We start from the raw sequence: 17,017 nt of genomic DNA, 5'->3' as shown, positions 1-17,017 counted from the left end.
TACCAGTTAGCATTAGCTACATCTCCACTTCCTCACAGGTTTTCAGTCAAACATACAAAAACTTTCACATTTTCGTCCTTCTTACTGTATTCTAGGGCTTTCATTTTACATGTCAGTTCACTGAATGTATTACTTTTACCTTTTTTTCCAGTTGTATTTTTGCTTTAAATGCTTCTAAATACTATTAAAAAGGCTCCTTTGCTATTCTACTGAGACTTGCTGAACAAAATGACTGCCTAGCTAATGGTCAGCTAATTCGCTTGCTAACCAGCTAGCGAGCTAAAGTGTTTAAATTGTTAGCACGCTAATGCTAGAAAAGGAAACTAGTAATTAAATGTTAACAAGCTAATTGTTTTAGTACAGTAACACATTCATGGTTAACATAAAGCTACTATCAATGAGTGAAATAAAATATTAACTTTCAAACCAAAGCTAACAGTCCCAGTAACTGTATTACGCTATTAGCATGACCTAAAACGTAGCTAAAGGCTACATTAGCTTTGGTGAAGTCACAATCTGTTCCCAAAGACAAATTATTGTATTTGACGTGCAGAGTTACTTGAATTTCTAACTTAATGTTATTATAATGCTACAAAACAATTATACTGTATGTAAGTATTGGAAAAGTATTGAAATACATGGTGGTTGTTACTTTTATTATTTTTTCTCATCAGTGATCACCAGATGCTAGCCGTTGGATGCTATTGCTAACTCTGTTAAAGCTAACATTCATTTCTGAGGCCTTTTTTAATTGTGATTTTTACAATTTATGACTTTTGGTTCAATGTTTGCACTGTGTCAAAGGTGTACCAGTGCATATGATACAAAACAGGTAAATCCTGCTGACTTTTCCTATCTTAAACCTGTGTATTTTTAACCAAGAAAATACATCGTACTATGTAGATACATAAAAATCTCAAACTAGAATCAATTTCTATGGCAGAATGTAATTAACATAGAGTTCTATTAGTTTAATCGCTATTTAATAGTCAACCTTAGTGACTCCAAATTGCAGTAATGACCAGAAAATAAACAAAAACACTAATAAATGCACAGTGGACAGAGATAAGACAAACCATTACAACTGCCCTGAGGTAATCTAATCACATTTTGGATTAAAAAAAAAGTACAAAGGTTAAAAAAAACAAAAAAAAAAAACAGCTTTAATACTTGATCAGGTGTTCCAGATTCACCCAACATCAATCCAAATATTTGCTTCGGCTGAACTTTGATTGTGTCAATACTTACGTTTACAAAAACAAGCTTCTGACATTTACAAGTGCAAAGCTGTGTGTTCGCAAATCCTTTTTGTGATTCAACACTTATTGAAACCCCACCACAAACATCCACAAGCAATTATTGGTCTTACGAAAGCGTATTGCTGTAATGAGCCCTGTTATGGCTTGCAGACAAATTAATGTCTTGACTGATCAGCACAATGGGAGCCAAGAGTCTGTTCTGCAGCCAAGGTTAGGAGTTCATGTTCATGTGAACTGATACCAACATGTTTGAATGGATTCAAAAATCACATAATTGAGTCCATCTTATCTGAAATCTTTAAATTGCTTCCTTTTTCTGAGTAACTGCAAACATTTGTGTGCGGGCATAGGTATTTTGACAGAACACTGCAACACAGACTGTCTAAACCCATTATTATTATTATTATTATTATTATTATTATTATTATTATTATTATTATTATTATCATTATTATCATTATTATTATGTTTTCTTTACAAGTGTTTTATCACCATTTACTATGATATTATCCTTGTTATTTTCAGTTTTTTCAGTGTAAATCACATATTTTCTTATATTTAATTTACTGATCATGTAGATGTTCATAAAAGCTCAGAGTAAATTCAAAGGCTCTTATATCAGAAACAGAGAAAACTGAAGAAAAACTGATTTTTTAGTAAAATCTCTTATTAACTGAACATAAACCCAGTGTTTCCATCCAGTGTCATTGATCCAACTCCATGGGTTTTACTGGTGAATCAATGTTGTAGAAGATGACGGTGTTTCCACGGTAACTACGGAGGCTCTGAACATCCAAATGGGTCATATCTGATGACCATGAAAAGATGAATAACTGTATTTTACATGAATTATTTCCACTTATTAATAGGATTATTGGATCAACAGGTATTAAACAGTTACATCAGTAGATGGTTTTTGTTTTTGAGGGTTAACAGACTAAATACAAGGTTCTGGATGTTATGATAAGATGAACTCTGCTCATTTTTCAAGTATTTTGCTCATTTTCTCCTCACTTCAGAAGGATTTGTTTGTTTTTTGTGTAACTTTTCCTTATTTTTCAAGTATTTTGCTCATTTTACTCTCATTTTACACATTTTTGTACATTTTCTCCTATGAATAATTGAAGTAAAACTGTATTTTGCACCAATTATTTCCATGTATTGACAGGATTATTGGATCAACAGGTATTAAACAGTTACATCAGTAGATGTTTAGGTCTTTATGGGTTACGGTGCCACAGTTTTTCATTACGGAGCCTCTGAACATCCAAATGGGTCATATCTGATGACCATAAAAAAAATGATAAACTGTATTTTACACCAATTATTTACATGTATTGATAGGTTTAGTGAATCAACAGGTATTAAACAGTTTAGATCAGTCTTGGTCTTTGTTGCTAGTGGCTGATAGGGCCTTTATGGGTTAAAACTGATTTTTGTTCCATTAAAACCAATGAATATTAGGAAGAAAAATAAATCACTATCTGAGGAAATATTCATACCGGCACAAACTAAATTGGACTTAATGCCTACAAACGACAAAAGAAGACTTTCATTTCCTCAAAATCTAAAGTTAATGTTTTATCTCTGCTCTTTGCCAACATATGTTGAGTGCATTATGACAGTAATTTCCACAATCACTTCAACAAATGGTAGATTTACGTTCAGCCAGCCATCAGTGCTTTGTGCAGAGTGAATTAAGAGAAGCCAGTGTGACATTCAGGGAGATAAATTAGATGATGTACACATCTGTGCCCACTCTCTTATGGCTCTAATTGGAAAGGCTAAATGGCTTCCTGTGAAAACACATCCCCTCATTCATTAATGTCATCCTAGAATTTCAGTCCTTAAAGTGGTCGATGGAGTTGGAAGGGGCTGATTAAGACCACTCGCCCACTTAGGACCAGGTTTTCTCTTGGTTTTCAGAGGCTTCAGTGGTGCTGAGCTCTCCATAAGTTTGTGAAGTAAAAGGTCGTGGAGTTTGGGCATTATTCAACACAAGATATATAATAATTACAAAAGCACTTGGAGAGCACAGACCTCCGCCAAGGCAGATCAGTGCCCCCCCGGATCACCACCAAAATGTAATCAGTTCTTCTTTGTGCCAGTATCAACATTTCCTGAAAATTTCATCAAAATCCTTCCATAACTTTTTGAGTTATCTTACTAACAGATAGACAAACAAACAAACCCAGATGAAAACATTACCCACACCGTCCTTGGCGTAGGTAATTAGATATCACTTTCTTATCAAATATGTCACAAAAATTTGGAAGAACAGCCAAAACCTTAAAAAGCTTCAAACATAATGGTATAAGTAATTTTAGATAGTTTTGATGGAACTAATTTTACATGAATTTGGTTTAAGTGAAACCCAAAATGTCCCTGGTGCTGCACCCAAAGCAGGATTTTGTGGTCTAAGGCTACGTTCAGACTGCAGGTAAACGTGGCCCAAATCTAATTTTTTTAGCCCATATGTGACCTGTATTCAATCTGATCTGTTAAAGACAGTTTGAACAGCACAAATCCAGTTTTTTTCAATCCAACCCAGGCCACTTTCATATGTGGTCCTAAATCTGATATGTATCTGATATTTTGCAATGCGACTTCAGTCTAAATGGTCAGGTCGCATTTATCAAATCAAATTCAAATAAAATTTTATTTATATAGCCCCAAATCACAACAAAACTTATCTCATGACACTTTAAATATCGAGATGGTCAAAACCAGAGTCTAAGCCAATTTACAGAAACCCAACAGAATCCTCCAGAAGCAAACACTTGTGACTGGTGACAGTCTGACCTTTACGTCATTGAAATGCGACAAACATCACAATTCTGCATCCCAGGAGCGAAGGGAAAAACATATTTACTTCTGTAAACACAGGATCGTCAGGATGCCAGAACCTCTTCTGTGCATGTGGGTCACTTCAGGGTCGCATTCAGTTCAGACTCAAAACTGACAGAAGTTGCATTTCATGTGTAATATGAACGAGCACAGAAAAAAAATCAGATTTCACCAAAAAATCCGAATTGTGCATTAAGACCTGCTGTGTGAACGTAGCCTAAGATCACACCAAGGATTTTTCTTACCTCTACTTCTGTATTTCTCTTCTGATTTCCAAATAACATTATAACTATAAACATCAGCAGTATGAGTGGATATAAACAGACATTTGAGGTTCAGGGTAACATTTGAGCCACGTTTTAACTGATGTAGTTTAGATTTTCCTTTCAAATGACGTCAGATCCATACATTTTGGTCTTACAACTCTTCAGTTACAGCCTTAATAAGCCTAATCCTCCACAAATTCCAAGAAGTGGATGGATGTTAAAAGGTTAAGTGGAAGTGAAATGGTAAATCACGATGATAATCACGTCTTGGACTGAATTTATTAACTTGTGGTTTGTCAGTAGTTCTTCATGTAAGTGTTCTCTAAAATCTCATTCTTTTTAGTACTTCACTGCAACACTGTTTGGAGAAACTGGTTAGAAATCACTGAAAACTCTATAAAACGTAATTATAAACCGTATGTAAACCAACACATTTAACTTGATTTACTCCATTGCTCTGTGAAGTTCAGTTAAAAGAGCCAGAGTCCATTTGTGAGAGTTTGAGAAAAACTATGAGACAGATTAAATAGCATTAGTCAGAGACATCTATTTCTTGTTCCAAATGGTGGTTTTGGTCTTGTACCATTTCCTGCCTCCAATTATAAAGTGGGTGAAACTGTGACAGCCTAAATCCGCAAAGAATCTGAGCACAGTTTATCAGAAAAAAGGGTCAAAAAGAGCCAGTCTGTGCAGTTCAGGAGCAGAACTATGTTCCCTCGAGACAAAATATTCATCCCTGTGATTCCATTATTTTACACTGTGCTGTAACTAACCTGCAGGATGCAGATGTGTGATAATAATGTAGAAGTACCAAATATACAACGTCATATGAGCAGGTTAAAATGGGCTGGAGCACACTGGAGCTCAGCTAAGCCTCCTCAGGTCCACAACAAACCCCACCAGAGCTTAGCTCCGCCTCCTCAGGTCCACAACAAACCCCACCAGAGTTTAGCCCCACCTCCTTAGGTCCACAACAAACCCCACCGGAGTTTAGCTCCACCTCCTTAGGTCCACAACAAACCCCACCGGAGCTTAGCTCCGCCTCCTCAGGTCCACAACAAACCCCACCAGAGTTTAGCTCCACCTCCTCAGGTCCACAACAAACCCCACCAGAGTTTAGCCCCACCTCCTTAGGTCCACAACAAACCCCACCGGAGTTTAGCTCCGCCTCCTCAGGTCCACAACAAACCCCATCAGAGTTTAGCTCCACCTCCTCAGGTCCACAACAAACCCCACCAGAGTTTAGCCCCACCTCCTTAGGTCCACAACAAACCCCACCGGAGTTTAGCTCCACCTCCTCAGGTCCACAACAAACCCCACCAGAGTTTAGCCCCACCTCCTCAGGTCCACAACAAACCCCACCAGAGTTTAGCCCCACCTCCTTAGGTCCACAACAAACCCCATCAGAGTTTAGCTCCACCTCCTCAGGTCCACAACAAACCCCACCAGAGTTTAGCTCCACCTCCTCAGGTCCACAACACACCCAACCAAAGCTTAGCTCCACCTCCTCAGGTCCACAACAAACCTCCACTAGAGTTTAGCTCCACCTCCTCAGGTCCACAACAAACCTCCACTAGAGTTTAGCTCCACCTCCTCAGGTCCACAACAAACCCCCACTAGAGTTTAGCTCCACCTCCTCAGGTCCACAACAAACCTCCACTAGAGTTTAGCTCCACCTCCTCAGGTCCACAACAAACCCCCACTAGAGTTTAGCTCCACCTCCTCAGGTCCACAACAAACCCCCACTAGAGTTTAGCTCCACCTCCTCAGGTCCACAACAAACCCCCACTAGAGTTTAGCTCCACCTCCTCAGGTCCACAACAAACCTCCACTAGAGTTTAGCTCCACCTCCTCAGGTCCACAACAAACCTCCACTAGAGTTTAGCTCCACCTCCTCAGGTCCACAACAAACCTCCACTAGAGTTTAGCTCCACCTCCTCAGGTCCACAACAAACCTCCACTAGAGTTTAGCTCCACCTCCTCAGGTCCACAACAAACCCCCACTAGAGTTTAGCTCCACCTCCTCAGGTCCACAACAAACCTCCACTAGAGTTTAGCTCCACCTCCTCAGGTCCACAACAAACCTCCACTAGAGTTTAGCTCCACCTCCTCAGGTCCACAACAAACCTCCACTAGAGTTTAGCTCCCTCTGCCTCAATGTAAAACAATCCTCTACTATTTCTGTTATTCAGTTTCATCTCCTGATAAACTAAATAAACTGGGAAGTTGAATGAGTGCCAGATGACCCACAGACAAACCCAAATCAGCTTCATGGGATTGTTAGACATCACATCATAACACATTCTATGATTCTAGTTTCTCAGTGCATCAACAGCAATACACCGCTCATCTAAACCATGATCTAAACGGATCCTAGAATCCTAGAGCCTACAGCAGCGTTGGACAAACTTTTTTTGGCTTATGAGCTAAAATAACCAAGACAAAATATTCTACCACCACTATATATAAATACATATATCAGTGGAAAGCTCATTAGGTTATATTATTACCATTTATATCAGTGGTTGAATAACTCAGTAGGTAGTGCTACTGACTTCTCCAGGCAATCCCCAGGTACATAGGTACTGGAGAACATAGGTACTAGGGGTCATAGATAATGGGGAACATAGGTACTGTGGGACATAGGTACTGGAGAACATAGGTACTGGGGGACATAGGTACTGGAGAACATAGGTACTGGGGGACATAGGTACTGGAGAACATAGGTACTGGGGGACATAGGTACTGGAGAACATAGGTACTGGGGGACATAGGTACTGGGGGACATAGGCATCAGGGGTCATACATAATGGGGGACATTGGTACTGGTTGACATATGGGGGACATAGCGCTGACCCTGTATAGTTGGACATATTCCCAGTATTAGTTTTACCTTGAACACACTGATGGGATCGGCCCAGTCCGAGTCGGAGTTCTGCCACGGTTTACGATCCATCAGGCTCTCGGCGAACACGTCCAGATAGAAGATGGCATAGTTTTCAGGGTCCTGGATTTCAGTTTGGAACAGTTTCATAATGGAGAGGAAAGTTTCCAGAGGGCCGCAGATGTACACGACTGCAGAGGGAAAAACAACCAATTAGCATCTTCAGAGTCGTTTAATACAAAACCTTTCATCTGATCATGGTGCACTTTGCATTTGATGTTTTCAGTATCTGTTCAGAAAAATTTAAACTCAGTCATTAAAGTGTGCACTGAACCTTTACATGTGATAAGGAACATGTGTGAAATTTGAAAAGAATCAGGTGAAGAGTGTCTGAGAAATGGGATGGGAAAAAAATCTGATGGATGGACGGAATTCCTGGTATATCTACATATATGTCTACATGTATGCAAGTATATCTGTCTATATGTGTAACAGACATAAAAGACACAGCAGCATGTGAGTCGCTGTTAAAACGCTCAGTATTTTTCTTAAAAGCAAAAATTGAAATAAAAATGTCCAGTTTAAGTGATTTTTGAAGCAGATTCCAATGTTTCCCTGCTGTATTTTGAAAAGATGACTGACAAATGACAGAGTTAACTATGGGTAATTTCAGTGTAAGCAGATGTGAGGGTTTGGTCAGAGGATAACAAACCAGGAGACATTAGTAGATGAACAGAAACCAGTGGATGTTACAGTGAGTATGAAATAATATCAACACTGGACTACAGAGAACAACGATGCTGTATTGAAGGGGCAATTTGTGGCAAATCGGAGAGAGGAGTGATCTAAAACATGCAGTTTATGAAGAGCTTACCCCTAAGCACCAACAGTGGAAACATTCTTTTTTCCTTTACGTGTGAATCTGAATGTTTGGCTGTTTACAGTATTTCCAGCTCCAACACTGACCCATATGTGATCCACTTCAGGCCTAAATACTGTAAATAAACCTCAGATGCACGGCCAAGTCACCATCTGCACTGAAAAGCTTGGGTAAACGTGCTGTCGGGGTCGGTCAGAGCAGTGGGAGGAGCCTGGAGCCAGTGGGCGTGGCTTTTATGGGACCTCTCCAATCACTGCATAATGACACGCCTCCCCCTGATTGAGCTATAATTCGCTTCAAATCCCCAAATTTCCTCCCAGCTCCCTCACTGTTGACGTTTTCAGCCTCAGCTGTGAACTGTGTTGGGTTTAAAAACAGAAAGAGCCGAGAGGAGATGACCGACTAATATGACCGAGTGCATTTAGAGCAGGGGTGTCAAACTCATTTTAGTTCAGTTCCACATTCAGCTAAATTTGATCTGAAGGGGGCCGAACCAGTAAAATAATAACATAATAATATATAAATAATGTCAACTCCAAACTTCTCTCTGTTTTACAGAAAAAAAAGTAAATTTACATTATTACAAGGTTTACATCTACAAACTATCCTTTCGAAAGATGTGAATAACATGAAAAAAACTGAAAAAATAAGTGTAATTTTTACAGTATTATGCCTGAACTGAAAGGACTGTTAATATCTTAGTGTAATTTTTGCATTTCACAAATTCATCCCAGGGGCCAGACTGGACCCTTTGGCGGGCCGGATTTGGCATGTTTGACACCTGTGATTTAGAGCGTAAAAATACATCACTTTTGTCACTTAAAATATGATTATTTTAATTTATCTGCACGGTGTATCATTTTAATTGCATTTCATTTTGCAATAACAAAGACTCATGAAAGAAGGGAATGTATCTGCACTTAACGGGTTTATTAAACACCTTCAACAGTTTCAACAAAACAACTGCACAACTGTATTTATTTTAGTGCAGTTTTTAATATTTTATCATATATATGGGTTGTTTTTAGTTGGTGTTTTCAACATTTTTTTCTGTTTTATTTTGTGCTTTGCATTTTGCAATTTCATTCTGTAACAGCATCTGGGATGTTTTTATTGAATGACAATTAATAATAAATCTGAATCTGTACACAACTGTTCCGTCTTGGCTTTTTTTGTCCTCATATTTCCAACCAGAGGGCCAACGTGCTGTTTGTAGATTAATCCGTGTTCACGTGTTAATTTTGACAGCTCTAATCTGTGTGTGTGTGTGTATATATATATATATATATATATATATATATATATATATATATATATATATATATATATGTCCTGTTCTCTCATCAGGTAACCTACATTCAGTAATAAAATCAAACTAATAGGGGGAATTGATCTAAGGTTTAAAACAAGGTTATTATCGTTAGCGGAAACTAACGAAATGACGAAAACTAGAATTGAAAAAACCTTTTTGTTAACTGAAATAAATAAAAACTATAATTAAAAGAAAAAAGATAACTAACTGAAACTGTATTGTGTGTTTAAAAAACTAATTAAAACGTATAAAAATTACAGTCAAAATTCCCTTCGTTTTTGTTTTTGTCAACGTTGGATTGATATGAAATCGATTTATTTCGTTCCAACAATTTTAGCTAGCGGCACCATATGACACTTCACAGTCCGTCACTTCTCGTCACTTGTGGTTTCCAGTTGTCTTCTGGTCCCCACTCTACCTGGAAACATGGAGACTAAAGTTGGGAGAAAGCAGCAGAGTCCTGTCTGGGATTTATTTGAATACGATGGAGTAGAAGAAAAAAGATATGACGAAAACTAAAACTAAACTAAAACTAAGCATTTAGAAGAAAACAAAAACTAATAAAAACTAGCAAACCTGCTCTAAAAACAAATGAAAACTAACTGAATAAGAGAAAAAAAAGTCAAAACTAAATAAAACTAAACTATAATGAAAAATCCAAAACTACAACCTTGGTTCAAAACCCTCTTGAAGCTCAAAACTCTCAAGGAACTTGTGGCATCCAGTTCACTTATAGTGGGGTCCAAACTGCTGAACAGGACAGGTAAATAAATAAACAAACAAATAAAAAGGAGACAGACAAATGATTCCAAGGACCAGTGCTACTGGGAACCAGTTCTTGTAAAGACCCAATTCCTGATTCCCATCTCTACTTGCCATCCTGTAAAAACTGTATGCTTAAAGTTCAAAATCGCTTGCTGTTGCAGGAATCTAACTAGCAACCTGTGCCCTGTGCCTTCACGCTGCCACCTACGCTCTCCTTCTGTTGAGTCATGAACAAAAAGCGCAGCGTTATTTCCATTGACAGCGTATGTCAAAGAGCCGCCGCTGCCAGCTCTGAGCCAGTGCTCCCTGTTTGCAGACATTTCCTCATGTGTTCGACCAAAGTCGGCTACAGCTCAGACCCTCACCATGCCAAGTAGTCCTGCTGTCTCCTGGACCCCTCCCAAAACAAACGCACCGCGCAGCCGGCAGAAAATGTCCTCCTGTGTTGTAGTAGTAGCAGAGCGTGTACACGGACCTGTCGAGGCTTTCCTCAACACAAAGCACATGAAATTGTTCAGGACAAGCTGTTCCAGTTGGTGGACTCCAGAGCAGTAATCACCCCTGTTCCTGCTCTGCTGTTTACTCTGCAGAACAACTCCAGCTTACATAATTCACTCTGTAATTTACTGAACAAGTCACATTTTCACACAAGAGGTTTTTTAGAATTTCTCATAATCATGTCCACTGTGAGTAATTTATCAAAGTTTTTATCAGTTTTTTGGGTCAGTTTTCCTGCAGTAGAATAATAAGACTGTCCAACAATCTGATGTAATATCAGAGCGCTCTTTTGTGGGACATTATATGTGCTGTTTAGTATCGCTACATAAACAAACAACAAACCAGTTCATCAGAGGTCATTAAAATAACAGGATCATAACACTGGTCAACAACAAATTTATTGTTTAAGTTTTTTGAGCAGATTTAGGATAATTTTGGTGCTGAATCCAAAAATCACATTAATTTTGCTCAATCAGGTCAACTTTCTGAACTATGCTACATATTGGCTTTTTAACATTTTTGCTTACATTTATGGGCATTTTCACGTCATATGATACAAAATTCTGTCATATTTCTTGCAATAAACGAGTTCTGAAGATTTTACTTTTGCCAATTTATGATTAATGGTTTTTTTAATATTACAGGTGAATGAAATGGCTTCGACTAGAAGATCTTGCAAAAATAAGCCTGACGTATTCTGCTACATCTGCGCTGAATACACCATTGTACCTAACAGGAATCAAGTCACAAGTTTCATAAAGTTTCATAAACCTATTTTGGGTGAGAACTATATAAAAAGTCAACTGATAAAGTCACAAAAATGTAATAAATTTTGTGAGAAGATCAAATTTTTCAAAATCAAATTAGCAAAAAAACCTGACCTGATTGAGAAAAACAGATGTCATTTTTGGATTTAGCGGTGCAAAATGGTCCTAATTCAGTTGAAAAAACCTAGACAACTTGCAAAACCATTTTTATGTAAGCCAGTGTAATTAGATTAATCTTCAGTCCTGTTGAAAACTTAAATACTAGGTAAGTTGACTGGACTTTAACCAGAGTACATGCTTCTTTCTGATTGGCTGATAGTGGATTTTTGTGCTCAGTTCAGTAATAGACTCATAAATAAATCATTGAAGACATGACACATGCCTCAACCAATTACAACCTGTCCTCCGGGTCATGTGACCGCTCTCATACAAATCAGGGAAGATGATAAAACGATACATGGTGGTGTTAACGTGAACATGATCATGTGAGTCAGTGTTTCTCAACCTTTTTTGAAGAGCGCCCCACCAACGGCACCATGAGCCTCCTGCCCCCCGCCATCCCTGAAATTTGGAAGGGGGGGGGCGGGAGGGGGTGGGGTACGCTATTTAAAAAGTAACGTGACCAACATGTTATATAGGTCTGGAGATACAACCCCCATCACCTCATGATTTTCCACCTGCCACGCCCCCCCACCTACCCAAAATTATAATTTTTTTGACTGGGGGGGGGGGGCTCTGTTATGCATTAGAGCTTACATGGGATCTTTACACAGGATTTCAACGTGAGGGAAACCTACTGTATCGTCTTCTTTGTACTAATATCCAGTAACTCCATGATTTTTCCTGCCCCCCCCCCCCCCCCCCCCCCCCCAGGTGACTGCCCGGTTGAGAACCACTGTTGTACATTATCAATAAAATAAACCCAGTTTCTGACACTTTTCAAATAACATCCATTAACCACATTCACATCGTAACATGTACACTGTAAGCTCAGACTTTGTATTTACTAAAATGCTTTAATTATAATATACTTAAATGATTTCAGTTTTATTACATTACTGTAAAATGTTCAGTATATTCTACTAATTTGTAGACACAGTCGAAAGTACAAAACAGTTTCAGTTGAATGGATTTAAATCACTCAGTTTTCGTCCTGACCACACCTTTTTATCTGTGCATTGCATTGTGGGTATTGGGCCTGTTGTTGTAAATGTGTTCTTTTTCTGTGCAGGGGTTCAGCGGGGTTGTGCTGTTAGTGTTCATTTGGACTGAATGTGTGTATGTCAGTGTTTATTGGCCTTTTTGTGTTTGTATTTGTATTTTTGTCCAGCTGCACCATCAATCAGAGTCAGAGGAAGAACTATGGATTTACTGTTCAGCTGAGATTGTTCTAACACAATTTAAATCTTTATCCCTTGCCAAATTATAAACACTTCCTGTGCTAGCAAAATGTATTAAACTTACTTTCTGTCTAACTTCCATCCATGCAACAATATCTAAAGTTGAATAATTATACAAAGCTATTTATATAATTAAAGATTTTAATTTAAATCAACTTGGAATTAAGTAAAATGAACTGATGATATTCAGTCTAATGATTATACAAAGCAATTGACATTGCAACAAATTTTAAGTTAAATTAACTTGGCATTTAGAGTGTTGTACTTAAAATAGCAATTCCATTCAAATCAAGCATTTAAGTTTAATACACTCCAGTTTTCATTACTTAAAATCTTTTTAAGCAACAGGTTACCTCAGATCTTTTAAGCAAAATCCACTTATCCGGTCTTACAGTGTATTATGTTGTATATTTGACCACTGACCACAAATCAAACTAAAAATTAGCATGAAATGCAGTATTTTTTTCTTCAGTATTCCTCTGACGTTTACTGTTTTTTCTCCTTGTACAAGACCTGCACATCTCCTGATGTATGAAATAACAAACATACTGGAATAAGTTTATTTGAAGAATTACTTGCTAATTTTGCAAAAAAAACAAAACAAAACAAAGATCTACTGTATACCGGAAATGGTGCTATCTTTAATAATTGTGTTTTAATTATGAAAATAAAGACATTTATGAATGTTTCTTAGTCTGTATACTTCAAATAAGAACAATTGTAATTCAAGGCATCAGTTTTCTCTGTTTTGATAAAATAACCTTTGGATTTACTCTGAGCTTTAATGAACACTTTCATGATCAGTAAATTAAATATAGAAAAATACCTGATTTTCACTGAAAAATGCAAAATGCAGAGGGTAATATTACACTGCTGCAAAATTAAATTCGAATACTTCTTTTTTTTTTACCTCTTGTCATGAAATGATTGTGGCAATATGATTTATTCTTGATAGATGATGTGCAACAGACTCAGTATGTAAATATTACACCAGGTCAAAGGTGATTAAATAGGAATAAAAAGAAAACTACATTATTTCAACTTTATGAGGGACGGTGTGCAAGTTCTCATAAATGAGTTTGTAGGAAAAAAAAACCTTTTAGAAGTCACCGCAAGGTCTTTAAGGATTAATTTCATGAAGGATTAATTACAGAGAGAACATGAAATAATCTGATTTGTGCTGGAATCGTGCTATGTAATGGTATAATTTCAAGAAAATGAGAAGTAAAACTAACATTTTTGACATTTATCGATGGAAAAATAAGTCGTAAGATATATTTAACCCATAAAAACCCAAACATCTACGGTCGACCAAAACTGTTTAAACTGTTTAATACCTGTTGATCCACTAATCCTATCAATCCATGTCAGTAATTGGTGTAAAATACAGTTCTTCATCTTTTCATGGTCATCAGATATGACCCATTTGGACATTCAGAGGCTCCGTAGTTACCGTGGAAACACCGTCATCTTCTACAACATTGATTCACCAGTAAAACCCATGGAGTTGGATCAGTGACAGTGTCTGGACACACTCTGTTTATGTATATTAAATAATCAATAAAATCTACAAAACTGAACCAAAAAATGTACAAATGAATAAGTAACACGATAAAATGAGCAAAAAATTCTTTGGAATGAAGTAAAAAAGAATAAAATAAGCAATAAAATTAAACAAAAACAAATAAGAAAATTCCCAAAATAATAAATAACATGGAGAAAATATGCAAGAAAAAAAGAACAGCCAAAGTAATCAAAACAAACAAAATGAATAAAAAATTAACAAAGATAATAAGCAACAACAACAGAATAAGGCACAAACTGAACAAAATTGAAGAAAAAATCATAAACACTTGGAGTTGGATCAATAACAGTGGATGGACACACTGGGTTTATATACATTAAATAATAAATAAAATGAACAAAAATGATTAAAACCTTTACAAAATCCTAAATAACATGAAAAAAATTGACTTAAATGTAAACAAAAAACGATTCATAATCTGTGCGGACAAAAGTATGTGGACACGTTGGATTCAGGTTTGTTTTCTAACAGGGGTCTGGGATACAAAACAATAATAACTAATGTAAGAATATAGTTTTATATTATGGGATACTATCATTGCATTGGTTAGTTTGGTTTAAATTGTTATATTTGCTTCTAAAATGCCTCAGAGATGGTTTGGACTGAATTTCTCTCAAAATTGATTTTGTTTTTTTTTTTTTTAATCTATGATTCTGATTTCAAATGTTCTTCCTCTAAATTTCTAAAATATTTTTCCAGCTCTGACTATAAATAATAATTTTCTTCCACAACCAACCATCTACTTTCATCACATCTGACTGTGGAAGAAAACTCTATCATTAAACTTTAAGGAAATATTGATGTCAATAAACTATATGGACAAAAATATTGGGACACATCATGTCTACAGCTGTAAGATGTCCTGTTCATGAGGATTTGAGATAAAAACATCAATATTAATAATCAATATGATATTTATCCCATAATATAAAACTATATTCTAACATTAGTCATTATTGTTTTGTATCCCAGACCAGTGTTAGAAAACAAACACCTGAATTCAACGTGTCCACATACTTTTGTCTACATAGTGTTATGTTACGAGGCTACTGGTAAACTTTTTCTTCTGTTCTCCTTCGGGCCAGGCTGGATTTTCCGACACGTGTCCTCGGTGTCGTGTTTTTCGTGTTTTTCTGACTCCGATTATCCTTCAGCTCAGTGTCTTTGTTGCTTGATGCTCTAATCTTTCTGTCTCGGGGGCTTTTACGACTCGGCTGTAAAAGAAATCGGTAACATTCCTTTGTCCTGAAACGAACAAGATGTGAATCAGTGGGAGCCACATCCAGCTCATCTCCAACCTCGTCCTTTTGTTGGATCCCGGGAGTGTTTTCACAGGAAATAGGATTTCAGTAATTACAGCCTTTCACCATGGCTTCATTGTGAAGAGGCCGTCTTTTCATCTGTCTCTGGGAGCAGATGAATTTTCTCCTCTTGTGCCATTAATGGATTGAAAAGTGTCAAGGCGAGAGTGGAATATTCAGCGACCACTGGTTTTTATCTGACGCCGTCCCAGAAGAGCTCGGAGCCTGCACTCAGTCCGACAGAACAAAAAAAGTACCTGTTTTCGCTCTCAGCGTTGGCTGTATTCACATGGGTTTTATGTGTTTGTCTCTGAATGTCAAACCTCTATTTTTAAAGCAGTTTTTATCTCAGCAGCTGATAGGACATGAGCTGTTGTGAAGGCGCTGGATCTGTCGTCATCGACACCTTTGCGGCTGTCTTCGTGGTCATCTGCATAGTCGTCTTCGTGGTCGTTGTCATAGTTGTCTTTGTGGCTGTCTCCGTAGTCATCTGCATCATCATGCTTGTGGTCGTAGTCATCTCTGTGGTCGTCATCGTAGTTGTCTTCGTGGTCATCTTTGTTGTTGTCTTCATGGTCATCTTCATAGTCGTCTTCATGGTCATCTTCATAGTCGTCTTCATGGTCATCTTCATAGTCGTCTTCATGGTCGTCTTAGTGGTCATCTTCGTAGTCGTCTTTGTAGTCGTCTTCATGGTCATCTTCGTGATTGTCTCTGTGGTCGTCTTTGTTGTCATCTTTGTGGTTGTGTTCATAGTCGTCTTCATGGTCGTCTTAGTGGTCATCTTCGTAGTCGTCTTCATGGTCATCTTCGTGGTTGTCTCTGTGGTCGTCTTTGTAGTCATCTTTGTGGTTGTCTTCATAGTCGTCTTCATGGTCGTCTTAGTGGTCATCTTCGTAGTCGTCTTCATGGTCATCTTCGTGGTTGTCTCTGTGGTTGTCTTTGTAGTCATCTTCGTGGTCGTCTTCGTAGTCATCTTCGTAGTCATCTTCGTGGTCATCTTTGTGGTTGTCATCTTTGAAATATTAAACATGGGTCTTTCCCTCTAATGATCCATATTTGGATGGTTTATAACATGTAAATAATTACAGATATCATCTAGTTCCTATTGAGCACTGATAGAAGTCATATATGGACTTTCATTTGGGGCCATGACCTTTGACCTTGAGTGACCTTGAGGGGTCAAACTCAAGGTCACCAATGTTTACATTTCAGCAATCTTCTTCTCTGAAACTATTGGTTGGATTCATTAA

General features: G+C 37.6%; 1 pseudogene; it reads right to left on the bottom strand.

Moving 5' to 3' along the window:
- Nucleotides 1–17,017, bottom strand: part of LOC115416305 (atrial natriuretic peptide receptor 2-like) — a 120,692-nt pseudogene that overhangs the window by 80,235 nt on the left and 23,440 nt on the right.

The sequence above is a fragment of the Sphaeramia orbicularis genome, unplaced genomic scaffold, assembly GCF_902148855.1.
Source record: "Sphaeramia orbicularis unplaced genomic scaffold, fSphaOr1.1, whole genome shotgun sequence".
Lineage (NCBI taxonomy): Eukaryota > Metazoa > Chordata > Actinopteri > Kurtiformes > Apogonidae > Sphaeramia > Sphaeramia orbicularis.
Note: the sequence above shows the minus strand (reverse complement) of the source record. Positions and strands in the feature narration are given on the sequence as shown.